Genomic DNA, 6,858 nt, shown 5'->3' on the forward strand with positions numbered 1-6,858 from the left:
TAGTGATATTAGTTTCTTTTCTTGCATTTGTAAACACATACGTGAGGAAAGAAACTTAAAATGAGTGGTTCATTTTGGCTCACAGCATGGCAGTATTGTGAACTGGAAAATAGTAGCTGTGGTATCAGAGCCCTCTATACCCCAGGACAGAGCCACCAGAGGCCTCAGGGTACACAAAGTGTCCTGAACATCTCACACACCTCCCAGATCTTCTGAACATGCTCCCTCTGTCCAAAGTGCTTTCTTCTGCCATAGTTTGTTTCTATTGATTAGTTCAGACTCAGGTCAAACTTTCAGTAAAGTTTGAGTTATCTTGTGCATGTAATTTCCCTCCCTCTCCAAAGCACAGTACAGTATTAAACCACTTAGTCTGACAGTGGTAGAATAAAGAGGAACAAGCACAGCAACGTTTGGGAGCCCAGAGAACGAATGAGAATTCAGTCTGGCAGTAGGGACAACTGGGAAACAGTTTATATTATGTCTTCCATAGACTCAAGAACAGATAAAACAGAGGCTGGAGAGCTGCCTCTGTGATTAAGAGCATTTACTACTCTTTCAGAAGACCTGAGTCTAATTTCCAGCACCTACATAGCATCACACAACCATCTGTAACTCTAGTTCTAAGGGCTGCAACGCCTTTTTCTGTTCTCCTCGGGAACCAGGCATGCATGTGGTATACAGAAATAAATAGATGAAAAGTTATTCTCTGGAAAATTTTGGAGAGTCTCTGCAACAGAGGACATGAGGAACATTTGAAAATAGTAGTTTCACCAGAATCAAGGATTCTGTAAATGCTGACAGCAGAAGCTCCCAGAACACCTCAAGCACTCTGTGGTAGGCACAAGGGTAGCTTATATGTTGCTTTTCACAATTTTAAAAACAAATTTGAAATATTTCATAATTTTAAAAAGCCATTTTGGGAATTTGAGCAGTGAAGGGGGCATGAAAGTACCTACAGACTTTGGATCTATAGATTTATAGATGATAAAGGACTATAGAGTTCTTCTGTGGGAACTGGAGAGTCATGGGTTTCTGAGCAAATGACCTCTTGGGTGATAGTCATCCTGATTTAGAGAGACACATACAAATAGTAGTTAGGAAGCTAGTGCAATGGTCTAGGCCTGAGCATGCACAGAGGCATCAACATGATGAACTGGGGAGACACAAGAGGGATAGAAGAACTAGGATTTGGTTTTCATATCAGACCTAAGGGCCTGCCAAAACTTCTTATATCTTGATAACCCTAGCAGAAAGTGGGAAACAAAACATCGTCATAAATTATGGCGCCAAGCCTTGAGTCTCTGCTTGTTATAAAACAGTAATAAAACAGAATATTTATTGAACAGCTCAGTTTTAGTCTGGCAATTTATTATAAAGAAACAGGAAGAAGAAAACCAGAGACCTTCCTTGCTGTACAGGTAAGAATCTTCAGGCCAACTGTCTCAGAACACACAACGTCCCATCTGCTGCAGGAAGGTCTCTGGGCTGAGTACACCCAGAAATCACTTCCACATGTGGGGAACGCCCAAAACAAATCACTGATCAGAAGAAATGGTCATTCCTGCCTCACCCACCCAGGGCATAAAGTGGTTATTTCTCAGACTCTTCTGACACAGAAATAACCATATTTTTATATAGGATGAGCTATATCCCAGGCTGGCCCTAAAATCACCTTATACCAAAAATGACTTTGAACTACTTCTGATCTTTCTACCTAGACCTCCACTATGCTGGGATTTCAGGTGTGTGCCACCATGCTCAGTTTATCAGAAGTCACTTTATAGTTCAGTAATCCACAGCATTTAGGTTTGTATACTAATGCTTAGTAGCCAAAGTAGTTGTAGCTACTTTCTGGGGACCAGGGGTGCATGGTGTGGTGTGTATGCACTCTTCCACAGGTTTGGATGGAAAAGACATTTTAAAATATTGTGCAGCTGAGCACTACAGTAGCTTGTTTAATATCTCTTCTGAGACTACTATGTTCTACCATTTTACATACACACACACACCATTGTCCTGGTATAGATGCTAAGGCCTAGAGGTACACTGTGGTCTCTGTTTGATAGCTTTTCCAAAAGTATCCTCTGGGCATTTTAACTCCATAGACATTTTTCTCCACACTGCCTCTCCCATATGTCTCTTCAACTGGTTCCTTAAGGGAAGATAAAGGGAATATTAAAATGTAGGTATGACTTGTCTAATGACATGTGTCCTGGCTGAACATTTCCAAAGTTATGGCTAAAATTAAAGCATCCTGATGCAATTATATCACTCGAGTAACTAAAGAGAGGTGGTGGCAGGGCAGTGGGAGCCTTGTGGCTAGGAAGGTTCTGAGAATGCTCATTGACAGCCAGTGGCTAAACAATCATTTTAGGGAATTGTATGGAAATGCTTGCTTACTAGTTACTCTGTACTAGTACATGTCTCTGTCTGAAATATTCATTAAAGTAGATCCTTCTGTCTTATCTGCCACTGTGGCCTCAGAACTTAGCACATAGTAAGTAATTATTGTGCCTTGTTAATAAGTGTTAGAAATGGCCCCTTAAGCTATAATTCATTTAAAGAGTCTTTTCCCTTAAGTAGAGAAGAACCAGTGTCCAGTGTGAACAAAGAAAGAGAACCTTTACCTCTGAGCTGAAATCTAACAGGTTCTGTGATCATTCACAGAAAGTATTTCACAAATAATTTTTTTTAATTTATTTTTATTTATTTTTAAATCAAATCGTAATTTTTACTTATTCACACACAGGGGTTATAAACACAAAAAGGCAGGACATGGGGAAGGGGATGACACTGGAGCATGGGTGTTCAGGGGGAATACAGATATCTTTCAGAACTGGGTATCGGCTGGGTGAAGGTTCAGAGGACAGGTCACTATGACTCTGCCTATGACTCGCTTGTCCTTATCTAAGTTGGTATTATCTGCCAAGGCTACCTATTTACAAGGTCTATGACTACTGAGGCTGGTAAATTTCCACAAAAGCTGCCTGTTTACAATAGCTTATAGCCATCTGTTTCAGTGTTTTTCCACTGAGACCCAAGACTTGGTGTTAGTATACATGTATGACAGGCCTATTGCTAATTTTGGGTCTATGGCTGATTTTAGGCCTTCAGTGTGTAAGCAGGGCTGCCCCTGACATCTCCTCCCTTATCTAAGTATACAAGGGCTGTGGCAATTCTAATCTTTCGAAGGCGGAGATAGAGGCCTGACCTCCAATAATTGAAGGGGACTTTGCAATGGCTCCGGTCCCCCTGTCGTTGTCCAGTGAGGCATGAGGGCCATACCCATCCCGATTTCTTTTTCATGGAGAGGGGATACTTTTGACATCAACCCCTATGCTGTAAGGCTTCACAAATAAATTTTGCATACCAAGTTGGCTTCCATTTTCTGATAGTAGCACCCATGTCATAAAGGGTTCAAAAGGTAGGGTAGAGTGGCTGAGGAAACACTGACAAAAGTCACAGGCATGAGGTGAGGCTTGCAGAAGACACTGAGAAGAATATCTGCGACAGAAGCAGGGACAGAGCTATGAGGGTCTCTTGGCAACAAGCTAGGAGACAAAGAAGAAACCACTATCATTCTAATTTGTGGCAGTGGCATAAACTTGAAACCTGGAAGTCAGTTCTCTTGAGTCTTTTGCCAACAAGATTGAAGTCATTCCCTCTTCAAGGAGCCTTAAATAGCAGGGTAGGACCTTTGAAATTAATTTTGGAGAAAAATGGAATTACCAGAAGTTTTAAATCATAAAATTAAAAGAACAGCTTGGTGTCTACACAGGTAGAGCAGGAGTCCAGGACATGGTTGACAGGCTACAAACAGGAGCTGGAGGATGGAAACTCACAGAGAAGTCCTGCAATAATCCATAAGAGAAGACAAATGTGGAATGAAATGGTGGGAGTGGAGAGGAGGAAACCCAGCCAAGATATTTTAGGCATGGAGAGGTTGGATGTAGAGAATGGGGCTTAGGATTCTTGTTTGGATAGTTACTAGGCTATTTTCTAGCCTTAGATATGCACAACTGCATGCTACTGTATCTACTCTGCCAGCAGGATCCCCGTCATAAAATATTACAAACTTTACAGAACACGTCCTTCCTTATTGTGTTGCTTTGACTGAGAATGCCTCACATAGGCTCTGATGGTTGAGTACCGGGTCTCCAGGTGGAAGTACTGTTTGAGCAGATTGAGGAAATGTGGCCTTTCTGGGGGAATTCAGTCACAGGAGCAAGTTTTGAGGTTTTAAGGCTATATACCATTCCTAGTGTGCTCTCTGTTTCATGCTTGTTCCAGCCACCATGTCAGATGGTTGCTGCCATGATTTCCTACCCTGATGGTGGACTTTTGCCCCTCCAGATGCATAAGCAAAATAACCTCTTCCTTCTGTAACTTGCCTTGGTCATGGCATTTATCGCAGCAACAGAAAAATAAATAACACAAATATATACGTGAAGGCAGAAAAGTCAGTAAATTCCATGCACTCCTTGGGTTTCAAATGCCCAGTGCAAAGCATTAGCTAAATGCCTGTTAAAGAGATGAATAAGTAATAACAAACAATAAGGATGCAAGGGGAAGGGGTAAAAGCCAAATTACATTTTTAAAGTCACAAAGGGGAAACAATGTCCTGAGCCCCAGCCTCTGCTGCGGCCCTGTATTTTATTACCACAGTCTGTCTAAGAAGCATTGCACCCAGCTAATGATGTACCATGTGAGTACAGTTAGAACTACAACTCAGTTGCATAGTCCAAGTGCTCTTAGGAGTAAACAAGTCCTTATTCGGCTGTGGCTGGTGATCTGGCTTGTCTCCATGTGTGTGGACCTATGTTGCCACGTGGCAGACAGGGGTTGGCTAGTCCTAGAGTACTTAAGCCTGGGAGACGCTTGCCCCGGGGTCGTCAGTTAGAAGATTGTTCAAGGGTCCTGAATAAACTGCTTGGAGAAGAGCTCGCGCGTTGCGTCTTCCTTGCTGGACGAGGGTGGACGCGACACCCTTTCTGTTTCTACTCTGGAAATAAATCTGGAGGTTTCTTAGAAAATTGGTAATAGTTATTTTACTTTTATTATTATTACTTTGTGCTTTTATCATTTAATTAATGTTTTGATGCTATATATCTTTTTGTAACTCTGTCTGGTCTGGAACTCATTAAATAGACTGGCCTTGAACTCATAGATACCCACTTGTCTCTGCCTCCTGAGTGTTGGGATTAAAGCTATGTGCCGCCAGGCCCAACTAACCTGTACTTTTAAATGAACACATATAAAGTACTAAAACTCACAAGCCAGTTGGAATTTTACATACAAGTATGAAAAGGTTATGAAATATTAGGAACAAATCAACTCTTCCTCTAAGTCTGAATTTCAGCTTTTGAAAAGATATGAAATATAGAACATTTTTATAATGAGATCCTTTTTCACAGTTAGTCAACTTTCATGAAGACTTAAAAATAATAGACTGTCAAAGCTTAGTCCATTTCACCGATTTGCTTAATTGAATTCACCTAGATTGGTCTGTGAGTCTTCGGGGCTCCAGGTTGCCATAACCATCATTCCCAAGTTCCCAGAAATGTCTGCATTTGACAGGACACTGATACTACCCAGGATTTGCTGTGGGTGTGGGTGTTTGAGCTGTGCTGATTGAACTCCTGCCAAAGTTTGTGTATATATTCCCAGAAAGGGCTATTGCAGCCTCAGGGCTGGTTTCGATCACTAACAGATCCGAGCTTTTCACAGCAAGCAGGGCGGTTGAGGGATGGGAGGGATGCCAGTAGGGCAAAAGTGATGTGTTCATATTCTTTTAACTGATTCTTGCTGATACTTAGTCAGCTGATTTGGGTCTTAGTAATTTTTGGCTTTAAAGAAAAAACATAGATTCATGCAACGAAGTGTCCACAAAGAAACACATGGCTCAGCTTGTTCTGTGTGCAAGACATTGTGGTGAGAAAGGGCTTCAGGTTCTGGAATTGGCAGTAACTTCCGGGCGGGGAGTTGTGACATGAAAAAGCAGATCCTGTTATGGATGCCATCATTTTTATATCACCAAGGCAAATGAAGTCTGTAAAACACTATCTAGTCAGCCACAGCAGCCATCATCCAGGTAACTCGCCAAAATGATGAACACAAGGGGAAAGAGAAGAGGCACTTGGTCTATGTTCTCTAGGCCTTTTAGGAATCATGAAGTTGTTCCTTTGGCCACATACATGCGAATCTACAAGAAGGGTGATACTGTAGACATCAAGGGGATGGGTGCTGTTCAAAATGAATGCCCCATAAGTGCTACCACGGCAAAACCAGCAGAGTCTATAATGTTACCCAACATGCCATTGACATCATTGTAAACAAGCAAGTTAAGGGCAAGATTGTGGCCAAGAGGATCTATATGCAGACTGAACACATCAAGCACTGGAAGAGCAGAAACAGCTTCCTGAAGCGGGTGAAGGAGAATGATCAGAAGAAAAAGGAAGCCAAAGAGAAGGGAACCTGGGTTCAGCTAAAGCGTCAGCCTGCACTGCCCAGAGCAGCACACTTTGTGAGGACTAATGTAAAAGAGCCTGAGCTGCTGGAGCCCATTCCATACGAATTCATGGCCTAATGTACAGAGGAGAAAGAAAGGACCTGACTGCAGAGTGTTTTCCTTAGGTTAAAAAAAATCAAAAACAAAAACAAAAAACACTATCTAATCTCTATGCTTATTCCAAGGCTCTTTAGCTATGAGAAAGGTCTTTGAGATCATCTAGCAAGGCCCCAATTAAGAGATGAGCAAACTGAGACCCACAAAAGTCAAGGAATACATAGCTGGGACAAAATAAAAGTTCCTCTATTTTGCTCCTTTATCACAGTGTGGGGTAAATAGTCTCTGGCTTC

General features: G+C 41.8%; 1 pseudogene; it reads left to right on the forward strand.

Moving 5' to 3' along the window:
• The first annotated feature begins 6,104 nt into the window (after nt 1-6,104).
• LOC114639270 lies at nt 6,105-6,586 on the forward strand (annotated as a pseudogene).
• The last annotated feature ends 272 nt before the right edge of the window (nt 6,587-6,858 follow it).

The sequence above is a fragment of the Grammomys surdaster genome, unplaced genomic scaffold (genome assembly GCF_004785775.1).
Source record: "Grammomys surdaster isolate TR1022 unplaced genomic scaffold, NIH_TR_1.0 125690, whole genome shotgun sequence".
Taxonomy (NCBI): Eukaryota; Metazoa; Chordata; class Mammalia; order Rodentia; family Muridae; genus Grammomys; species Grammomys surdaster.